The sequence below is a fragment of the Cygnus olor genome, chromosome 9 (genome assembly GCF_009769625.2).
Source record: "Cygnus olor isolate bCygOlo1 chromosome 9, bCygOlo1.pri.v2, whole genome shotgun sequence".
In the NCBI taxonomy this organism is placed as follows: domain Eukaryota; kingdom Metazoa; phylum Chordata; class Aves; order Anseriformes; family Anatidae; genus Cygnus; species Cygnus olor.
Window position 1 is genome coordinate 1,536,960 of NC_049177.1, and position 24,187 is coordinate 1,561,146.

Consider the following 24,187-nt stretch of genomic DNA (forward strand, 5'->3'; position numbering starts at 1 on the left):
AAATGATGTATGTTACAGATATTTTTTAAAATTATGAGTGGACCCAATCTAACTGCATTAACAATAATAAAACAAAACTAGTAAAAATTGACTACTTATAAAAACTGTCATTGCTAACGTGCAAATGATGACTCAGAAAACAAAACCTTAATCTCTTCAAATAAATGGGAGTTAACTGCTGACTTTTATGTGAATGGTATTTCATGCAAAGAGTAATACACAGGTATTTTCTTGAGCATTTGAGACTGACAGCAGCAACAAAGGTTTTCAGTGGCATCTCTTCAGGATTAGTTATCAAACAACTAAGGAGAGCAAGAAAGAAAACGCTGACAAGACAGAAAGATAATAGACCGTAGTTACTGTTACCGATATGCTGTTTTTTATATTAATTGAAGATGATTAGTGTTCTCATGTGTGAGTGACATTTCTAATCTCCAATAACTCACATTATTTGCTTTCAGTTAAACAAACAAAAAACACCAACAAAACAAAACAACAAACAAAACAACAAACAAAAACCAACCAACCAAACACACAAAACCAGGTGCCAAACAGGAAAAGATCAGGGAATGAAATCCCTTGCCCTTAACCCTTCCAAATGCACTTAAATGCAGATCCGATAGGAACAGATGTGTTGCTACATAGGACTCTATGATCCTCTAAACTCTAAGGCCAGGAAGACAGTGGGGCACTCGCGGATGTTGCTCTGCACTCAGCCTGACTGCACACAGCCCCAGCAGGCAGTTCTTATGAAAAGGCTTGTTTCACTGCACTCACCCTTTCCCCGTCACATCCCTTTCCACTTTCTGACATGCTGATTGCTAGGATGATAATCAAGATCTTCATATTTTTCCATGTGTAAAATTCTTTGGGATCTCATTTTCAAAGAGGCTTCAGAGTGATTGCTTATTTCATCAGCAGCCTTCATGTCTGAAACTCCACACACACAAAAATTTTCATGTATTTGTACGGATTGAAAAAGCTTGCATCAATTGAGCAGTAAAGGTGCTCTCTGTACTGTATACTACAGCAGCATGGTTTGAAGTCCACAAAAGACTCGTTTTATGTTCGTTGCTGTAGAGTACTGAGGGGGAATTCATTGTTCTCTAATTTTTCATGCAAAGGTTTGATAGAAAAAACTGTAAAAATACAGTTTGCAGAGTGCTGAAAAGTTATATTGTCAACAGATCTGGAACAAAGATGAGTTCATTTTTGCATTTCTTTTTCCTTACCTTTCAACCTCTTTCCACCCTTTCAACTTTTCTTTTTTTAAAACAGAAAAACAACAACAAAAAAATATATTTACTAAAATGCGTTTTTGCATTTACATTTGACAATTGTCTTTGCATACTGTCTAGTAATTGATTTTATGAATCAAATCAAATAGTGTACTTGGAAGGATTTAATTAATATATATCGTTACAATTGTTAATATATTTGAAAGTCTTTACCTTGTTTTTACTTTTTGACTGTGAGGGGGGAACAGGGAGTGGAAGCTGTACATGCACAGCAAGCATTTAGTACATCTAAAAATGGTTGCAAGGTATTCTGCATATGAACAAAATTATCAGGCTCACGATCAGCAATGAAGCTGAAAAAACCTACTGAAGTCATACTCTAAGTCATTAGTCCTAAGAAAAAAAAAAAAATCTTTCTTGACTTTTTCACTCAGTGTAGCAGATAAGATTTCTTTTGCTTGCCACAGGCTAAAGTTTTTGCCAACAAAGCAAAGTGACCCTGAGGGTCTGTCTGCTATTAAACAGACTGACACCTCACTCGGGACTAGATCCAACAAAGCATTCAGCAGCTGTTAAACTTCAAATGTAATCTTAAATATTCGTCATACTGAGGCATCTGCAAATATTCCTAATAAAATCAATGGAGCTGGTAGGCAAGTAAGGAATTACCTACTCATCAGACTCAGAAGTATCAGAAACTGGCCAAGAAGCATTTCATGTTAAATAAATGTATTTCTTTCACTAACTTTTTAATGTAGTTTAGAAAATGTTTTCCAGTATTACCAGTGAAGAAGAAAGTCACTGAGGCCTAGGAGAAATAAACCAGAAAGTATTGAACTTCTCTTTTCTGACTTCCATACCAAGCACTTGCACCACAAGATTACTCTAATGAAATTTCCAGCTATCCTTGCTACCAGTGTAGACACACCGTGTGAGCTTTATCCACAGCAAAGAGCCTCCCTCAGAGTTTGCCAGCCATGAATTTTTGTGTGCTTCTGTCTTTCAAATCAGATTGGTTTATCTATGCTTTTATTGCATCTCACATGTATATACACACATTATACTGCTGGTGGTTTATTGAATTTATGAAATTTCTTTACCCTGCTGGACTGGCTGATGCATTTTCTACTGATAATTTAACTATGGTAAGTAAGTTTCATCCATCATTTCCTTATTTATCTCTGGGAGAGAAAGTAATAGTGATGGGGTCCTTGAAAAAAAAGTTTGTGATGTGACCTAAGCCTTCAATGCAAACTAATAATGAATTGATAATAATAGGATTTTGCTTAGGAGTATGAGACCTGTCATAATGTGGGCTGGAAAGAAAGCTCTATTAAATAGCTTACCAATGGTACAATATTGGTTGAGCTGATTGTTTATCCTGCAGGAGTTATAAATCAACAGCACATGCCCAGATTCGTAAAGAAAGTTCAAGGCTTTTTCTTTAAAGACAGATTATAGAAAAGCTTTTTGTTACTGTTGAGTTTTCATTCATTATTTAATCATTTGATTTACATTAATTCTTATTATCAAGGACTGAGGAATTACAAATTATTGCCTTTTGCATTGCAACCTGTACAATCATATAACAAAAAGATAGATGCAGAAAGAAACAAACAGAAATTGTGGCTATCCTCAACTGAGAATAATATCTAGACCCAAATATATGCCATTTTAGCTGACTGCAGAAATTAACTGTAGTTTAAAAATTTCCTCTGACATTTTTCATGATGAGTTTTCAAAAGGCATATTGGGTTTCTATTTTACATACATGCAAGTGTTCACCGCTGTGCTAACAGTGAAAAATAACTTCAAAATAATACAAAATTAATTGTCAATGGTACTTTCATGAATTACATGGAACAGCATGCATAAAACAATATTTTCTGGGATATCAGAATCTCATTCTGAATGCAAGGAAAAACATCGAAATGGACTGTCCCTGCAGCATGACACTGATCCTTCAGAACAATCTCAGCCTTCAACAAGCCAACTAAGAATAAAAATATTTCTTCAAATCTACTTAAACAAACAAACAAACAAAGAGGTAAAACTTTGAAAAGCCTCAAACAAAGCAATGATCACAATAAGGTCTATAAAACATGAAAGAGAACAAACTAATACAGATGAAGCTAAATTACTTTTTTGAGACTAGGCCAACATTTAGCCCCGCCTTGGGGGGCTGACCTATTCTGACTTTATGTTTCAGGTTAATCAGTAACTTGGAGGCATAAGAATGCAGGATTTAGATATAGGCTCAATTCCAATCTTTCCTAGTACTGAAAGTTGTCATTTCTTAAAATCCCATTTGGAGCAATCACAATTATATAATGTCTCTCTTGAGACAGAACTTGTTGATTTAATTGCACTGTTAATATTACTCAGCTGGTCCAGAACTGATGAATTCATATAATTTCCTGTATGTGTCATATTTATTCATTAGTAATTCATACAGAGCTTTGCCTGTGTCAAATGTTGTCTTTTAAAGAGTTCTGTCTCCTTCTTGGTGTTTCGCCTGTCCACCACTTCTCTTATCCCCTTAAATGAATTCCAATTGAATTAGTTTACATAATTAAATTAAGGTTATTAATTTAAATGCCCTTTAAAAGGATCAGATATAGCTTGTATCAGCTCTTCTGTTCTACTGCACAAAATAAACAAAGCTTTTCTAGTCCTATAATAATCTTTCCACTCTTATCCTTACAGCTTTTTCCTGAATCTCAGTTTCAATGTATCTTCCTTCATCATGATGAACCACAAATGAACTAAACTTTTGCAGTTAAAGCAAGAGCATTACTTAGACAATGGCACTACTGCTTCCCTACCACCCTGGTGAACTCGCACTGCTTGGAAGTCCATGGCGCAGTCCATGACTGTGTGAGCTTGAATGAGCACAACCAAGTATGTAACAAGGTGAACTTTTAATAGAGCAATGTTGACAATACTGAGCATCAGAAAAAAAGAGTTTGAAGTGAAAAGAGTTATAACTGCATGGTTGCTCTCTGTATATGGAGAACATCTTACAAACAAAGGAAGAAAAGGCTGCTTATGTTCAAGGAAATGTTCCAAACAAAAGGTGCAGCAATTTCAAATAGTTTCTAAAGAGAAATCCTCTTATTTTTTGACTTTTCTTTCTCTGCAATCACCTTCACTTCTGCTTCAATCTGTATCATGAAGGACATGTATGAGTATATTTGTAAGTATACGTATTTGTCTACAGACTTTCAGAAAACGTTTCTGCTTAATGTAAACATTACACCTTTGTGTAAAGGCGTGACAGTGTCTAGTTCTGAGAACTGAGCTGCATTATTTGCGTGTTTTCTTTTTATTCAAAACCACACAATCAGGTGTGTGGGTTTTTTTTTTTTTTGCCTTTTTTTGTTTGTTTGTTTCTGTCTTTTCCTTCCAGAATAGCAAGTAATTCTGTTTTTTGTTTTGCAAACTAAGGTTTCTGCATCATTATACCCTTTTTCTGCCAAAACTTCCACACTCTCCTGCTTTGAACAAACCCGTGTCTTCTGAATCCAACTTTACAGAGTTTTTTTTAGGGTATTTTAGTTATTTTAGGTCTTCTGTTCCATGATAAAATCAGATTAGAAATTCCATGAATCTGAATGACCTGACTCAGTCTTACTCCTTTGTTTCTTGCGGAAGTTTCTCCCTCGTTTTGATTTCTCCTTCAAAACTGCCTTGCTTTTTATTCCAAGAATGCAGTATTCTTTAAGTCTTGAAGAGTAGACTGATTTGTTTTCCTTATTTAATATAAACTGTAAAGTAATCTAAGGTGTTATTCAAATCACTATTTTAAAATCATTGTTCTTATTTTAATATTTACAAAGTATCTGCTCAACCTGGGATTGCAATAAAAATCTAAAATCACACATCTTGTTGGTAATTTATTTTTTTCCTGTTTGTTTCAAAACCCTTTCTTTTTCTATTTCTTTCTTTCCCTCTCCCCCCACTTAACTGCTACTACTATGAGTGCTTCTTACATGACTAAAAATAACCTAATAAGAATTAGGGGTTCTGACACAAATTTGAGAAGGCTGCTTAATTCTGCAGTAGCTGTTAAGGACATTACAGGTCTACAGAAAAAGCTTGAGAGAGAAGGAAGATGCAAGCACAGTTTCATTTCAGGGCCCTTGCTCTGTACCACTGCTCCAGTGCTCCAGCCAGGCTGACTGTCTGCTTCAAGACCACTGAAGACCTCTCTCACTTCCCACACAACTCCCACCACTCTGTAAATGCTCCCAATGGAAAAAAAGGCATGCAAGAGCATGCTTGCAAAAATGCCATGCCTCCTGTGATGGCTGACTATCTACATGCAGCACAGAGGGCTAGGGGATGAAAAGGTGTATGCGGAATGAGTTCAGGGGAGTTTTACTGTCTGCTAGAGTCGAAAAACCTCTAGCAGTGGGAGGACAGCTAATAGGCACCATAGTGCAGTTACTCTGTCTCCAAAACCTATTGTAAGGGAATATTTTCAGAAAAAAAGTTAAGTCTTTTTCTTAGCCTGCTTGTAAAGCTGTAGCGGCAAGATGTTCAATGTACCAATGCATCATGTCCCTCAGAGTCCAGGACTCTGCCGGACAAATTCAGCACAAATAACACTACAGTGAATACATTTCTCTGCTAAGGAATTTCCAGGTACCCCACTTGGGTATGTTCAACACCTTGCACTCTGAAGCCAAGCTAGTTGCCATGGTAGCAGTTCAAAGATGTGCTGTTGGACCCATAAAAGTAACCTGAAATGCCTGAAGAACGTCATGTAGCATAAAATATACATTCTAGATCCAGCTAGGGTTTCTCATAACCTCCTCTTCAGCCCATTTTTTGCCCATTTTACAATTCTTGTACTCTATAACAACATTTTGTCTATTTTCTTCAGTTTATTTCAGTACTGTTTTCCCATGCCCAGTAGATTTCCAGCACAATTTACAAGGAAGCAAAACTGTTACGTACAGACCTAGAAGTCATAGAACTCATAGATGACTGAGAGAAAAAAAGAAACCCATCACTATCACAGGCTTTCTCTCCCTCTGTCTCTCTGTCACACTAATGCCTCCTTTGTAATCCCCTCAAGCAGTACAGGGTTAATTACAGGCTTTAGACTGTATTTGGCCATGAGACAAGAGATAAAGTTTGTGTGTCGTGCATAGCATACACATCTGTGAAACTGTGACACTGCCCTAACCTCAAATGATCTTTCCCACAGTGATCTGTTTGCTCTCTCTTGGTCTCACTAGTCTATTTACCCAGCAGGTTCAGGAAGGCTGGGGTGGGTGAGCAGAGCAGCGTCTAAGCCACATCCATGCTGGCACGTTCATCAGCTTCAACGTCACGGGCATAGGAGGGCTTGTTCATAGGTGGGAGCTCCAGAGCAAAGACAATCTGTCATGGGTGATGGGGGAGAGGTCAAAAGCATGGACACAGTTAAACAGAAACCAGGCTTTATTAACCATGAGTAATAGCCTGAAGAATGACCTTTACTCCAAGGGTTCTCCCACCTAATGGGATTCAGAATTACAGGAGGTATTTACCACGTAAGGGGGATTGATAATTCAACTCACTACACTTTCTGAAGTCTCTCTGCCACTTGATATGCACTAGAAATGTCCCTGGCTCCATTGTTCTTCCAACACTCTCAAGATACCCAGGGTTTCATGCTTCCATTCAAAACACTCTACGCCATAACAAACTCTCTGTATTAACCTCAAATGCCCAGTTTCGGCAGGGTGCTTCTATTTGTCTAAAAAGTAATTACTACTGTATTGAGAAGTAGTCAATGTAGCCATCCACCTAGACATAGCCTTAAAATATCTGAAAACAGACATGGGAGTATCTGCCTTTGGAGAAACACAGTCCTGGGTTCCCTTCCTTGAAAGCAATACTGTGAAAGCGCTGAAATAACCTTCGAGCACAACCAGCTGTGGTTTGTGGAGCTGCTAGGGATCCAGCTATTTATTCTCTGTGACACTTGGTGGGCACTTAATCTGCTGTGCATCCAGAAACAGGGAAAAAGGGAAAGACACAGAAATAGCATCTAAAGCTTTACACTGTAAGCCTTGCTGCAAGATCAAGGCTTTATTGGCCGCTCTTCCTGTATGCAATGCTTGGACGTCAGTCCACTTCCTCTCCAGTCTTCCTTGTTTTTTAGATTACAAGTTTTTAAGGATCACTCCCTCAACTTGTTTGTTCAATACACAGATAGCACAGAGGGACCTTGAGAGCTTTGGGAATCTCTACATGACTGCAATTCAAACATGAAAAACACATTTCAAAACAGCTTCTCAGCAGTCCCTGAGAGCTGCACTCTCCCCAGCTATGAATGGAGATGATGATGTGGAGAAAATGCACACATATGAGTGATTGCATTTCCCAGAGAGAATCCAGTTCAATTATATTGCTTAGAGACCAGTAAAGACTGAGTAGGCACAGACATATTCATACATGTGGCCTGTTGTGCATCTCTAAGACTCTGTTTATGAGCAAGGACTCCTAATTATTAAAGTTAAATGCATCTTACTGCAGCACTGTCTTGGTACTTACCTTACAATTTTAAATTTCATATCCTGCCTTGTAATTAGATACGTAAATGTGTTCAGAACTGCTGCTTCCATGATTTAGGAAATGAAAACCAATAGTATACTGCTACATCACTTGCCAGACCTACCCTGGTATCCCTGCACAGCACCACATTGCCAGAGGAGAGTGCCCCATCAAAGAACATTTAAGATAAGAGCTAGGTTGTGGAAACAGCCCTTTGTTTTCTAAGTCACATAGCTGCTTTTGAATTTCTTGGTAACAGTGTTTAGAGGATTTTCTGCGTGACAGCATATTTCGTTTCAAGAAAACATTGGTAGTGTTTATTTCAAATAATGTGGAAAAAGGCAAATGGATTATCACGAAGAGAAGATGAAGAGAAAAGAGGAACTATAATGGGAGGAATATGAGGTTAGCTAAGATATTTTTAATGGAAGTCAGTAGTTATATATTTCAGAAAGTGATGCTTTTTTCTTTTTTGTTTCTTTTAAAGAAAAAGATATATGGGATATACTTGATTCTTATGGAACACCGTACAGATTGTCAAGACTTAAATCTTGGGCAACAGGGATCCAGGAAAGAACTAAAAAAAGTAACAAAGTCGAGACTCCCCGCAGCAGGGAGAAGGAGAGTTAGAGAAATGGTGATAAGAGGAGATGAAAAGAGAAAGCACAAGTCCTGTGCAAGTCAGCTCTCCCTACAAAAATAGAAGCAGCAGAAGGAACAAATTAGCAGGTTGGGTTTTTTTTGTTGTTGTTTTTTTTTTTTTTTTGATATAACACACAGTAGTTAAAAAGAAGTATATGATATAATTGGGGTCATGGAGATTTGGATTATACAGAAGACTGGCTAAGATAACAAACTGGAAAATAAATGAAGATACAGAAAAGTTGAAAGAGAATGCTGGAATAAGGGAGACTTAATACCTAAAGAAATAAGATTCATCTTACACATTTGGTAAGAAACCAAGAACACATATTATCATTCCAATTACAGAGCTGTGGAAGTGAAAGGCAGAATTATTATATATTGGGACATCATAATAAACTTATGTCACAAAAAAACACAAGGCAAAATACAACACATGATCACATATCCTCAACTGTGGTGGAGTTTGCAGCTCTGCCTGGGAATATTAACAGAGCCCATCTGGCCTACTGCGAATGGACAGGTGAAATAGAGAGAGCAGGAAGTTGGCTGAGTTATTATAGGAAACACTCCACTGGGATCTGACACCCTGCCGCAATGGTTGGGTTTTTTTGTTGGTTGGTTTGTTTGTTTGTTCTCCTCCTTCAAGATATTCATGGACAAGATCATTAAGTTACTTCTGCAGTGATTATAAGAAGAGAGCAATGAGATACATGTGCAGAAGTGCTGCCAATTGTCCAGCAATGCCTGAAGGAAACATAAGTAGTGGGACATCTAGTTTGTGACAGACTACTCATCCAGCAGGCTGCTGAGAAAAGACAAGCCGCTGGCAGTAATTAATGAACAGCAGAATCTGGCAGCAGTCCCCAGCTTGCAGTACAAATCTGAATCCATGGCTTTGGAAAGGACTGAAATTTCTAAGGGCTGCAATTCCAGAGTTTGAAAAATATCAATATTATGATGGGCCAACAAAGGCAAAAATGCCAGGGTGAGGAAACTGTATTTTGGAAGGCCTCTCCAAAGAAGTGATCATCTGGGAAAGCAAAACTGCTCCAAACCTCTGGAATCCCTCAGAGAGATTTCTGCAGAACTTCTGTTTTATCTAATTCCCTTCTAGTCACCATCCTGATTACAGTTTTCTAAGACACATAACTTTGACACCAGCATGAAGATCCAAATGCCACGTTTGCATGAACTGCTTGGGAGAAAGTCACATGCATCTCTCACTCCACTTTCACAAATTCCTTCCTTCCATGTTTATTACTAATTAAAATAAAGATTCAGCATAGCTATCAAACCTCAATCAGAGTCTCCTTAATGGACCACTAAATGCAGTATGATACAATAAGCTACCAACAGTGTTCCTTTCTTGTTCCTGAGTTAAAAACTTTAGTAAATATTCATAAAGTTTACTGAAAGTACTCCTGCCATGAGGCTTTTTCAAAGGAAATATATTCCAGATAATACGTTTTAGCTCAAGTATTTATAAAAGTCTTCTGCTTCCACTTTTGAGAAACAGTTAAAAACTACAACTTTTGCCACAACTTTTCTTGTGCAAGCAATGACTCCTTCCAGCAATGTGGAAATTCAGCACTGATATATTGTATTTAATAATAACTAATAGTAATAATAACAATAAAGTGGATAAAACTGCAGATAATTTTATTCTTCCTTCAGACTCACACCAACTTTTCTTCCCTTTCCTTGAGGTTTGTGTTCTCAGCTGCTTTGCTGATCATACTTTAGATTCAGGTTTATGATTATTTCACAGAATCACAATCAATGTTTTTCAAATTTAGTCAATTACATTTAAAATTAAATTTCTGTTCATTTCTTCATGAGGGTTTTTTTGGCTTCAACACCAGAAGGGTCTAGACCTTCTAGACCTGACAAATGTACTTGTCAGCATATTTCTACTGATCTTCTCCAGAGCATTTTGTCCTATTCCCATTCTTTTAAGTTTCAATTTTTGTATGTATAGCTATGTTTTAATTATGAATAATCTAGAAAGCACCTTGAAATCTCCTGTCTTCAGCTAATGTTAGCCAAAGCTATCACCAAAATAAGTTACACTAATTACAATGATTTGGAGAACCTTAGGCACTTCCTTAGACACTGGAACAGTTTAAATAAATTGACACAGCACTCAAAAACATGCTAGAATTTTGAATTATTTCTAATCTATTAAGATTGCAAATTCCTTTTACCATTTCAGGCCTATTTTTATATGGATTCAGGGCCTACATGTTAATGTTATTTATTTGAAATAACAAATACAGGCAAATATTCAGCTAGCAAAATTTTTTGCTTCCTTAAGAGTACCTTTTCTATAGTATGTCTTCCTGGGTTCGTTAGAGAGCAATGCTTTATTATACAACATTTATATTCTGTCACCAACCAATTTGGCACACACAAACCATCACATCTATTTATTCAACAGGATATTCTATAGCTTTTGAGGAGCTGGGTACATATTTTAGAGGGATTGTTATGCAATTCTTGATTCTTTTTTTAATTCTGTTTTAAGTCTGGGTCATTAACAACACTAGGCTGTAAGCTTTCACATATTTTATTTCATTAAAGAAAGAGATCTGTCTGATATAGGTGCACAAAATGACTACCTTAATTCCAGACCTTCTCATATAGAAGAAAAACAGTTTATTTGTTTGGGTAGAATAGGGGATATGACTGCCCCATGTATAGATAGTGGGGCTGGTGGCAAAAAAGATGAACATCAGGGGAGAAGATCACTTGAGTTAAAAATAATTCTGACATATGAAATCATTAAGACTTACAATTAAAGAAATTCTAAATTATTGGCAGGTTGTGGTTTTAAAATAATCCTTCAACTGAAGAAGAGTAAGAAACTAAACACTTTAAAAAATCAGTAAATTTATGAAGGGATTGAGGGAGACAGCCTCCTGAAGTAGAATATTGTGTTGAATGAACCAAGGAGTCTCTTCCTCTAGTGAGTTCCTATTTGAATTATCTCTTAGTGTTCCAAAACAGCCCATGTTACTGATTGCAATCTTTGATACCTCTGATGTTCTGTGAAGCCAAGGTCCTGTTCCAATGACAGAAACAATTTTAACCTTCTAATCTGAAGGTCCCCTGAAGGGCAAAAATTAAGTTTATTCCCAGAATTCTTCATGTTTTATGAATTTCTTATAAAGGTTTTCTTCTTAAATGTACTGACATCTTCATGAGTCAAAAGCATAGTGCATAAAAGAGAGAGTAATATTTAGGAAAAGCTCAGCAGAAAATGTTATTATAACATGAAAATAAGTTTGTCCAGAAGAAGAGGCAATAAATTAAGACAACAGAGCATGGAAATGCAGAAATAAATTAGATGGTAGATCTTCACTAGAGGCTGAAGAAGGACATGAAATGTTGCAGCACTTTATTTCTTCAATAGACTCAGTAGAGTCTACAAGAAGGGTAAAAGATTCTTATGGAATAGCTGGTGCTCCAGAACAACTGCATTCCACACAAACTGTATGTTTGAATTTGATCTCAATTTTAATTTCTTACCTAAGGAGCAAGAATCTGCAATAATACTACATGTCTGTTAGCACTCCTTTCCCACATAAAGACTGGCCAATTGTGGACAAATCTGAAAGGCACAGAAGTGTGAAGCTCCTGCAAGCATTCTGGAAATCAGCAACTGTATAGCAAAGAAACAAATTAGTGCCCTAACAGAGGGAAATACAGACAGGATTCAGCCGCTACATACTTTTTGGCAGCTGTACGTTAACTGCAGAAAGTGTTATTTCTTGCCAGTGGGACCATCACAGGAGACTTGGGAAGGAACTGGGAGTAATGCAGCTGGAAGAGAGGATTTCAGAGACAAAGAACATAAATCCATAGGAAGATAGGCCTCATTAATTCTGCTGTTCACAATTAAATGATGTTCTCTTTCTTAACAACTACTTTTTGCTCTATAATTGCATTTCTGAATTATTTAATATGCATGTATACATATTCAATACTATACAGAAATGAAGTAAAGGTACATGTTTCACTTCTTATTTCCTTAATCTTCAAAGAGCTGGACCTCACAGACATGCCATATTTACCAAGAGATGTTGAAATGGTAGCCTATTCAGTAAGAGGTTTATCAAAGAAAGATTGTGGCAGGAAAAATAGCAGGTGAACTATATATTGAGAACACCAAGTGGTAAATATTTTTCCAGGTAGAAAGGAGAAGTCACATGGATATTTTCTTTTTTAGAGTAGATAGGCAGAAGAGAGGGAAACATCAGATTTCTGATTAGTAACAATGACAAGAAAAAAAATGTATTGATGAATTTGGCTATTTCTACATAGAAAGAAAGAAAGACAAAAACATAGCTGGAGAAGTAAACTACTTGGGGAAGTGCAGAATGTTAGTGAAAAGAACTGAAGATAGTGACAGATGAACCCTGACAAAACATACCTATTTGTGGTTTTGTTTTTACTTTCAGCCTCTGTGTTCTCTCTTTGGAAACCATTAAAAAAAAAAAAAAAAAAAAAAAGTGGGGAGAAGAAATGACGTTTTCTTGTATATTTTTTTCACTTATTGTTCTCCAGTTCTGGAATGCTTTTTTTCCATGTGTTTTCACTGAGGCACAAAGCAGAACATGGAAAAGAACAGCAATGCTATGAGCCCAACTACTCAGGAAAGATGTGCATACAGGCGAGAAGTGCATTTTGATAATGAACTTCTAGTTTAACAGGAAATCATTACTGTTGGCATACTCTGAATACTCTGAATTCTATCCCAAGTAAGTTAAAAGCTACTTCAGGCAACAGATTATTCCAGCATCTCATAGTACCAACGGCTGTTATTGACAGAAAAAAGCAAATTGTATTTTTAAATTGAAGTCAGAGGATAAGTGGTAAGTCTTTAAAGAAACTGTAGTGCAGATTGAGCTATAAAACACTGGGATAACAGTCAGTTGTAAATCTCCTTGACAGCTATGTTGGCAGTTCTAAAACGGAACTACTGAAACAGTGATACAATAATAATAAAAGCAATGCAACAGAAGTCCTGGATGTACTAGATTTATGAACAGGATATTCTTTCATGAAAAGGGCATAGAAATCCCAATTAGCTAGAAAAAAGCTTAATAGAATTTTGTCAGTATCCAAAGTAACTATCATGCAGACAATGAATTACACATTCCTTAAACTAATCTGATTCTCCAGTAATGCCTTGTTTAAAAAAAAAAAAAAAAAAAAAGTAACCATGGTAATCTGCACTTTGTTTCTGCATTTTTATGTAGTAAAGAACATCACTATTAATATTTCATGGGAGTAAGGAAGAAATAGAGAAAAATAAGACGAGCAGTCTGCAAACAGACTGATCAATAGCAAATATCAATACGGCTTGTGCTTCTGTACTACTAGCTTAGCAGGACAAGAGGATATTGTTATACTAGTTTTCCTACTTTCTTACTTCCGTGGAACATTGTTCAGGAGGTTTTTAAGAACACTTTCCACAGAACCATATAATACCAGTAATTAGAATTTTTCTGCCACTAAAGGAAACATAAGAAGCTATAGCTTTATCTTTTAGCTTAATCATAGGGATAGTTGATTGAGTAGTATTAATATAGACCTTAACGCTGTATTATATATTTGGGCACATGAACTATCCCATTGATGTAAATCAGGTAACTTGTGCTTAAATATTTTACTAACCACCCTGTTCATCACTGATTTAGTGAAGCAGACTAACATAAATTTGGCAAATTTGAGTCAGAAATTGATGACCTCATCCTCTTCACATGGAGGCTTCACTATCAGGCTGTAACTGGGCAAAACACAGTCTTGTGGGCCACCTTTCAAGACATAATAAGACTTGGTAGTGATGCTTGTGTCAAGAGGTCTTGTTTTCACTTTATGGCCAGATCTGTGGGGAATGTGAAGCAGCAAACAACAATGTGCATATCTCATACCATGAAAATGATATTTGACATGTCTGAATATACAATTATATAGAAATCCTATTATTTAGCATAATGATAACACAGCTTCTATGGGGCTTTGCATAGACATCAGGTGTGCAAAATTATTCATACAGCTCTATCAATATGTCTCATTACCTATTTCTGACAGCTGTTTCCTCATACTTGAACTCCTGATAAAAGAGATAGGAGACTAGTTCAGACTTCACATTGTGCTATGTATAAGGGTGATTATACAATCTGTGTCAAATGCCTGCTAAATAAATCCCAGTTCTTGCTGATTGCAATGTTGATATTCAATATGGGTCCTACTCACAAGAGGAGTGATGTTTTCCACTCGACTTAAAGTCTTGGCCACATCCTTCAAAGGATGTCTCAGATGAGACAGAGCTTAGTATTCGTCAGAGAGAGAAGGGAATAAATCCTTTACTTTATTGTCAGTCTCAATTACTTGGAAACACAGGTCACACTTTTACGTTGCAAGTTAGTGTATTTAAAAAAGTTTTTTTTTTAAAACCTGCAGATGTTATTTAGTCTTCCAGCATAGCCTCCTTACCGCTGTCAGTGTTAGGAGAACTGCATGGCTCAGTAAGACTGGAAGCTCCATACACTGCAGGTTGTTCAGATAGGTGGAAGAGGGCTTCAAAGATATCAAACACTGACAATTAAGAGCAGTAACTGCACCCCAAAATGACAATGTTGAAACGGGATAGATACTGCCCTGATTGAATGAAATTATGGTTGTACAAGATAAGCATGAATTCAATATCACCAACATTACTTAGTAGAGAGCAAAAAACAACTTCTAAAGAATTTTGCCATTATCCCGAAGAAAAATTTGTAAGTACACATCTACTTCCATTCATCCATCGTCAGCAAGTGACATGTTTAGAAATATTCATCAAAACCTCCAGGGAAAGAACTTGTCCCAGTACAGTGAATAGAGTCCTTCACTTTTCTCAGAGTTCATTCTTTGTAACTTGCAGTCACCTCATGAAATTAAACAGAAACTGTATGAGGAAAAGCTACTTCATTTTTGCAGCAACTGTTAAGATATCTGTCTAATAGTTTCAAAATAAAGCAAATGTAAATATCACCTAGTACTTGAAGAATACAGACATATATATCTGCATATATGTACAATAGCTGGGGGTATGGTTGTTTAAGTTTTGTACTTGTGAACAACATCCAGCTCATTTCAAAAGAGCTAAAGATCTAACTGTGAACGCTACCCCCACTACATTATCAAGGTTGCAGGCAATGACAGCTGATTAACATACATGTTTTCCTAGTCGTGATAATCCATCAACACAACATTTTATTAGTAACTTCTCTCAAGCATTTATGTCTTGATAATGTAAAAAATCTGCACCACACTGTACTGTAAAAAAAAAAAATGATAAAAGGCAATTTCAAAACAAATTGACAACGGTTATGGTGCTAAAAACATCTCTAAGTTTCACAATACAAGTAAGGGTTTTTGATATGAATTATGTTGCCACAGAAACCAGCATCCATATAATCTGAGACCATTTTCTGTAGAATTCATGTGACCTTAAGTTATTATTAATTAACAGCGATAGTATTAATTTAAAAGCAGGGAAATAATAACAAATATTCTGCCTTTTTCTGAGAGTTAGTAATTTCATAACTGCAGAAAAGGACTGCTCTTCTTCAATAGTGTCTTTGTAATTTGACCTCCACTGCTGTAAATGCTATTGGACATAGTGGTGTCTTATTAACTTCACTGGAATTACTCATAATTGCAAGCACAGCTGACTCATACAGCAGTAAGATTTCAGAGGGCAAAGCTTTTAGATTAAGAGAGTTTGCAAAAGATTTAATCTTTTTTTCTTGTATTTAAAATCCTTTTTAAATAAATTTTCTTGTATATAAAATCCTAATTTTAGCTGTGGCACTTCAGAAATGATTGTTAATATGCTCTGGAGTGGAAGATAGGGAGATCACTCCAGTTCTCCCTCAGTAGCTTCATATTCTCTCCTATGCCCTGTAATTTCCACCCTGGGGAAGCCGACAGAGATTGGTTCTACCTATGAAATTTCCATAAGTGCCAAACTAAATGCTATTAAAACCATGGAAGAGAAATTTGATGTTAAATTGGACACTTATGCTCTATGAATGGGAAAGAATAGGGGATAAAATGGAAATGCTCAAAGGTACTCATTCAGCTATGAACACGCAATATGATATTAAAAATAAGATCTAAGGACTAATGTAAGAAATCTTTCTGCTGTGTTAAAAACAATGATATTTTACACCATAAATTAGAGGCTACAGGGAACAAGTGTCAGAACAGGTATTTTAGCGTGAGTGGTGTTTTCAAATGAAATGGTGACATTGAAGTTGGCTTCTGAGTATTCCACTTCTACAGCACTGCAAGAAGTGCATCTGATCTAGTGGGCGTGCAAAAAGTTGTTCAGAAATGTGAGCTGCCTTGTGAAGAGGTTCCTCACTTCCAGGTGAGCATATTCAAGCTCCTTTGCTATTTCCTAAGGAAATAAACTTCTAACAATCTTATCGTTGACACAAGAGGAAACAATTTGTTATATAATTGGTTAAAAACACAGAACATTCTTGTACTGGTTGAAAGCCAAACCATTTCTAGGCTTTCAGAAATTTGTTCCTTTTGGGGAAAAGATAGTTGTGTTCATATTTATCTGTTAATCATCTACTCTGAAAGCAACAATCATTTTACAGATCTATCCAGAATGTTAAAAAATGTTCATGTTGTTATAACTTTTCAAAGTATTACCATTCCATCTGTGCTTTTTAGTTCTCACAAAAAAATAAAAAGCCTAAATAGCTTTCTCGTTGTGAGAAAGCAGCAAAGCTAGATTGTTAGCTATGAAGAGCTTATTTTGAAGCTCGTGAAGCTCTCTGTAAATCTAACATCCCCATTCCTTTTAATATCTTCCTCATATAAAAATCTTTCTAAAATTCTAACAGTTGCCATCACCCTTCCCTATCCCCATATTTCTTTTCTGTTGAAATGATCTGTAGGAGAATGTCTAGAACCGAACAGAGATTTCTAGTTCATGTAAGTTATTTCAGCAATATTTTGTTTCTTTTTTTTTTCTACAATTGATAAATTCTTTCTCCAATTACCCAAGTATTAGTCCCCGTTTAACAAACACACTGCTTGTTTTGTTGTCTTTTTTGCTAGTTTAAATTTATTTTGAGAGATTAGTACTATAGTCTACAAATAGAACAAATCTCACAGAAGTTACCTGTGAATTCAATTGTTTTCCTTTATCCCCAGTTCAGTTTATAGTAAATTCTGAAGAAAGCAAGCCTAAGTCATAAGCCATTGCTTCCTGACTTGTAGAATTACACACACACAAAAGGCTAATTAAACCCCACTCCCATTCAGCTGTTAGCAAAATGTTAAATTATTTTTTCTTAAGCAGATCATGTGCAAATTTAAACACATATCCCTGTTTCTACATCATTAAAATATTATCTTTAAATATAGCCAGATAGTTTCGGTTATTACACAGTGGGAAATATTAAAGAATTTTACATCTTTATCTACACCTTGAAATTACTTTTGTGCAAAATTTATTCTTGTTCTCTCTGTCTTTATTGGGCAGCATATATATGTGGGTGCTCACTAAGAGCCTGTCAGAACCTGTCAGCCCATTTTCTTCTCTGAATAATGTAAAACCAATTGTAATTTTCCTACCATAAATATAAAACTTAAAAAACAAAATGAAAGCTTTTTTCTCTCTCTTTTTTTTTTTTTTTTTTCCCCAAACAAAGAAATAGACTTACATAGAAGCAAAGAGATACAATTGAATTATTTGGCCTTTTGCAACAAGCAAAACTGTCTAAAAATGTGACTCTTACAAAATGGATAAAAAGTTTTGATGCCTAAAAGGACCATCAATGTCTATAGAATTTCCTTAAATACTGAATAGCTTTAATGGAGGTTGGGAAAAGGCAAACCTTGAAATGATTTTTCACCTTTTCACAGACTCAAATCCTTAATCCTCACAAAGGTAGCCAATCTGCCCATCAAGAACAATAGGAATAGCAGCCTAGACAGTATCTCACTGATAAATAAAAATATCAGAGAAACTGAAGGGAGTACTATTTATCTCCTTTTTTTTAAATTATTTTTCAAAAATTTACTGTTCACTTAATCCTCAGCTTAGCTTCCAGTCAGCAATGCTTATTAAAGAACAAAGATAAAGCAGAGAATCTAACTCAGATCTTTTGCAAATGAGGAAGGAACGAAAGCTTGTTTACCTCAGAGAAGCATAGTAGTTGGACCAAACAATAGACATTTTAAAAAAATAAAATAAAATGAAAAAGGAGAGGGCAACAGATTATTCAGAACATGAACAAATCCACTGGATAAAACAGAAGGATTCATACCTTTGGATCAGCACATTAAATTACAGGTAAAACACTGGAATACTGAAAACTGAATTTTTCAGAGGTAACAATTTCAGTGGTATGTGGTTCTGTATCTTTTTTTAATTTCTTCAAACATTCTTTCCTTAAGCTATGGATCAGGGTTATTCCCTCTAGGTCACAAAGTTATATTTGTAGCTGAAGAACAAACCTCTGCAGTCACTTGACCACTTGGCAAAGAGCTTTGTTTTCATCTATACATACGTAATCAAGGAACAACAACTAGATAAAGGAATACTGTCATTCAAAATATTTTTGAATAAATGGGATCAGAGAACATTTAAAGAACGTTTTCTCAGTATATGTAATCAGTATAAATGGCATATGATAATATTATTATTTTGCAAGGATGCACAAGTGAATGTAATCAAGATAGCATTTAGTAGAATCATTAAAACTATATCTAACCCCTTAGCCCACATAAATGTTAGGCAAAATACTTTTGTTTAAGACTCTTAAACTGAGGGTTAGTATGACATATTTTATCTCAGGACAGACATTATGTCAGTCACAAAGGCAATTGGGACATCTAAGCTAGCAGGCAACAACTTGTTTTGAAGCCATAACTGAGCTGCATGTGTCCCTTTTCTAAAGCTAGAGTCTAAAATAATCACCTGATCCTACCCAGGGAGTGAGCCTGGAGGCTTCTAGAAATCCTGCTGTGGATATCTCTATATTCTTAAGTGCATAAATACGTTTCAAAATCTGATTATAAGAGGCTATCTGAAGCTGAGTATCCTCATGTGAACTTACATCAGTAAGTTCCTCTTCCTCAAACAGCAAGACTATTAATCAAAGTAAAATAATCCTGAAAAAAAAAAAAATAATTCTGCTTTTCACTTGCAAAACCAAACCTAAAAGAATCCTAAGAACTCTACAGACAAAATTTTTTTAATCCTTATATCACCTTGGGGCCATTTCCACAGAGCAAAAATATGACACTTCTTATATGTGTAACTTCAACAGTTTTAGAAAGTCAGCCCCCATACCCTCTGTAGGCATAGTTTCACACCTTTACCATTACACTAGGGGAATGCATCACAGGTTAGGATAACTTTATTAAAACAGGATCTTGGTTTACTACATAGATATTTTGAGGCAAACAACAGTCTAATTTTGGAAATGAGAGGAAATTGATGAAGAGAGATGTTATGTGAGTTTCTCACAGTTATGTGAGAAATTTCATGTTTAACTAGTAAAACTCTCTCTGAAAAAATGGTTCAGAAGTCAGCCATGACAAGGATCAATCAACACAGCAACCACAATAAAAGCCAGCACAATTTCTCCATGTTCAAAGGACTCAGACAACTCAGACATTTGATCCAAAAGATCTTTTCTGTTACATCTCAATGAATCAGGCTCACAGCAGGAGTTCTCATTCCTGACAGTAAACTTTCCTTACCTACCTTGCCCACAACTTAATCCTTCTTCTCTTGGTTATCTTAAAAATATGGGGTGCCTGTTTTTTGGTTTTGTTTTCTTTTTTTCCCTCGCTGACTGAGAGACTGAAAGAATTAAGGTAATTTGATTGGAAAATTGCCTATTTTTATTGTTCCTTAGAGGCTAAAATAAGTGTTATTCTACATTGGATGTAAGAGGAAATTGAGACACAGAGGAGATACATAGGGTGGTGAGGAGAAAACCTCTTAATAAAACTTTTGAGTAGAAACTGCAAAAATGTAAATGTTGTCCCAACGCTTTGTTAATTCACAACATTATTTACCACAGGTTATTCTTTATAAGGCATTTGCCTGCATGGACATTTTTAGTGAGACTGCTCACAGTTGAATTTTAAAAACTTAGAATTAATAAAAATTGGATTGGCAGGTACCTTGGTTTGCTACTTAATCCATTCACCTATCCCAAAATAGCCTCAGATGATCTAGGGAGAGAAGAAATCATCAGCACCATTTACTTCCAATGAATATTAACCATAAGAGCATCTGAATAACTTCAGGTCCTCAGATTATTTGATGACTGAAAGTTTCAATTTCTCATTTTGCAAATTCAATGGAAGACAGTGACTTTTAATCTGACCACAGATTCACACACACACAAAAAAAGAAGTCCTAAATGCCATCCACTGACTCTGCTCCCAAATTCAAACTAGGACCAACTATATGGAACTGTTTCTAGCAAATCTAGTAAATCCTCCGGTGATGGAAATTCCACAATCTCCAATCGAAATTCCTCCTAGTACTCAAGTGTATTTATCACTAGCAAGTTTTCCCAATATATCAAAACTTATCCCTATTGTAATCTAGGGTCTCTATAGCCTGTATATTAGCTACAGTGAACAAAGAACAGTTACTTCAAATTACATAACAGAGTAATTGCGTACATACCTATCTCATGTATTTTTACTGTTAATTATTTTCATTCTAAACTTTGTTTTCAAAATATCTATTTGTTTTACGTCTTAATTATAAAATTGTAATTCATTTTAGAGATAGATCTTTCTCTTTCAGTTCAAAAATTGATAGTCCTCCTTGTACTTAATCACCATTAAGTTGTGCCCCGGGAAGAACAATCTCTATTACAATGTTTTAAGATTTCAAACACTTATTGAGCCTCCATAAGGAAAAGTTCAGAAAATTCTAAGAAAGAAAACAGTGTTTATCTGAAAAACCTTTACTGCATGATTCAATTGATTATGATTGCTACAACCACAGAAAAGAATAAACAAGGAACAACAGTAATGATTCTATGGTATTAACAAATCTTTACTGTAAGAGGCTTAAACAATTCAACCTGTTTAGTTCATTAGAAAGGAGTGAATGGTGCCCAGAACAAGATATATAACCCCATTTGCAGGAAGAAAACCCACAGTGTAAGGCCTCTATAATGCAGAAAATGAAAGAGTGATGAATGAAGGAAAGCTAAACTAAGCACAGAGGGAATTAGCCACTGCAACAGTTTATCGCTAGCAATGGTAGATTCCCATCTGTCACAACCTGAAAGCCTGTTGGAATTGCATGATTCTGGCAACAAAACTGATGTATACAATTCTGGCAATGCAAAGAGGTATAATGGGTAAAATAATATGCTACCATGTGACTTTATAATCTGATAAAGCCTTCTGGCCTAACAAACCTTACCGTGTTTCTACCCAAACTGCAGAAGTGTTAAACCTTTACTAAAAAAATTTTTTTAAATAAAATAAAATAAAATAAAATAAATAAAGAAATCTAAAGGATTCTTTGGGAAAAGGGTTGTCAGAAAAATGTTTTTCCAGATAAATCCTCTGCAACTCTGGTTTATTTTGAGAGAGAGCAAGGGAGGAGACTATCTGTAACTTAAGGTGCTTGCCAATAGATATACATACTTTGAAGAATGTGCAAATAGTAGGAGTAATGAAACAAAAAACACATGGTTTGTCCGTGTTTGAGGACTTGTAATACCACTGTGTGAAGGAAGGAACTGTGGTGTAAGTTTTTCATCTCTTACTTGCTGTTTGCAGAGCAACTGACAAGTAAAACATGCAAACATCATAACCTTAGCCTACAATGTAAAGCCTTCTGGCAGAAGATCAAAGAAGATAGGACATAAAAGCTCCAGATAAGGCCTAAAACTATAAAGCTTGAACCAAAGGCGTGAGAATTGACAAGTCTGTTTGTAGAAGAAATATCTTTAATAACAAGCATTGCCTCCATGGAAACGAGGCCTCAAGTCTGGTTTGGATCCAGGGAGTGACAAAGGAGAGCAGATATTCAAGGTGCCACATTTGTCTTTAGAATGTAAAACATCATGATCCTCATAAATACCAACCTTAAAAATAAAATAAAATAAAATAAAATAAAATAAAATAAAATAAAAATGTATTGTGGTGTGCTTTCCATTCTAGTCTCTGAACAGTCTTGTAGGGATATCAGGCAATTCAATAACAACATAGGAAAGAAAGATAACATTAACTTGTTAAATTAGAACATAGAACTTTTTAAAAGTTATTGCACAGGCCAGCACGCTAAAAAGAAATGCTGCAGAAGAGGTATCCCAACTCCACAAGTGCTCAAAAGCAATTGCCTTGAAAACAAAATGTGAGCACTGGCAGAGATATCTGTCATCTAGCAGCTGTCCCCCTAATAACTCACCCAAGCAACTCTGCTGTCCGCTCAGCAAGAGTACTGGACCTGCTTTGATGGATTTGCAAGATCATGTTTTGGTGAAGGATCCCAGTGCCTGAGCTCTAGTTGGTATATATAATATTTACAAAGTTTCAGCATGATCACACCTTGATACGTATATATTTTTTTCCTTAAAGTTATATTTTTCCTTACAAAATTAAAAAACATTAAGCAACACAGTTCTTAGTGCTTCCCACTCTAAAACAGCTTGTAAATTCTGTTTCTTTATTTCATCCATTGTTTTTTCTGATGTGTGTAATTTAGTTTAACCACCATGATGATAATTTTATTTACTCTGGTGATAAGATCAGTACTCATTCAATGCAAATGAATCATAAAACTCTAAAACACTATGTTAATAGGAAGAAGCAACTAGAAAAACACTTGACTAAAATATTTTCTCACACTTTTACTGAAAGAAGTACTCCAACCATTAATTGACACTACCCTTTCCCTGCAACTTTCGCTTACCCATAAAGCAATATGAATTAATCATCCCTAAAACAAACATCTTTTATTTAAAGTTATGGAAATAATTCTTGAAAATTTTATGTTGATGTGAATTTAAATTAGAGGGTATTTATTGTTGAAGCCTTACCGATTTTCTTTATTCACTCATTCAATTTATTTTTAAGTGGGAATTCCCAGCTCACTGGCTTCCCTTTCTCTAGGTTCCCACTCTGCAAACACAACAGACCTGTGCTTCTGACGCTGCTGTGTGCCTCTGGGAGGAAAATGCAATATCCAGACATTATATTATGATCTTTCTGCATTAATAATCCAGGAACTAACGGTTAAAGTGTATTTATTATTATTATTATTTAGCACAAAGAAATAGAAAGCTGAACTAGAAAGAGAAACACAACAGATAAAACTATAACTTTCATCTAAGATATACAGCCCAATATTCTTGTATGACTAAACATATGATGAATGAGTTCGCTGTTGGAGGGGCTTAGGAAGAGGGAAGCAACTTGTTCTTTGACTGATATTACCCTCAACTTCTCAACTTCTTCCATCCCCTTCACAGCATTGCTGGTCCCCTTTGAGCCCTTGTGCTCACTTGTCCAGAAGAGGAAATGAAGAAGGGAAGCAATAATTTCCTGGAATATAGCAATTAACTTTGAACTGAGAGCTTTACGGTAGAACTGGCAGATATGTTCTACTGAAGCTACACCACAATGAAAGCTTTGTGAGAGATGTAGTATAATTATCATGAAAGACAATATAAAACTATTACTTCACATTG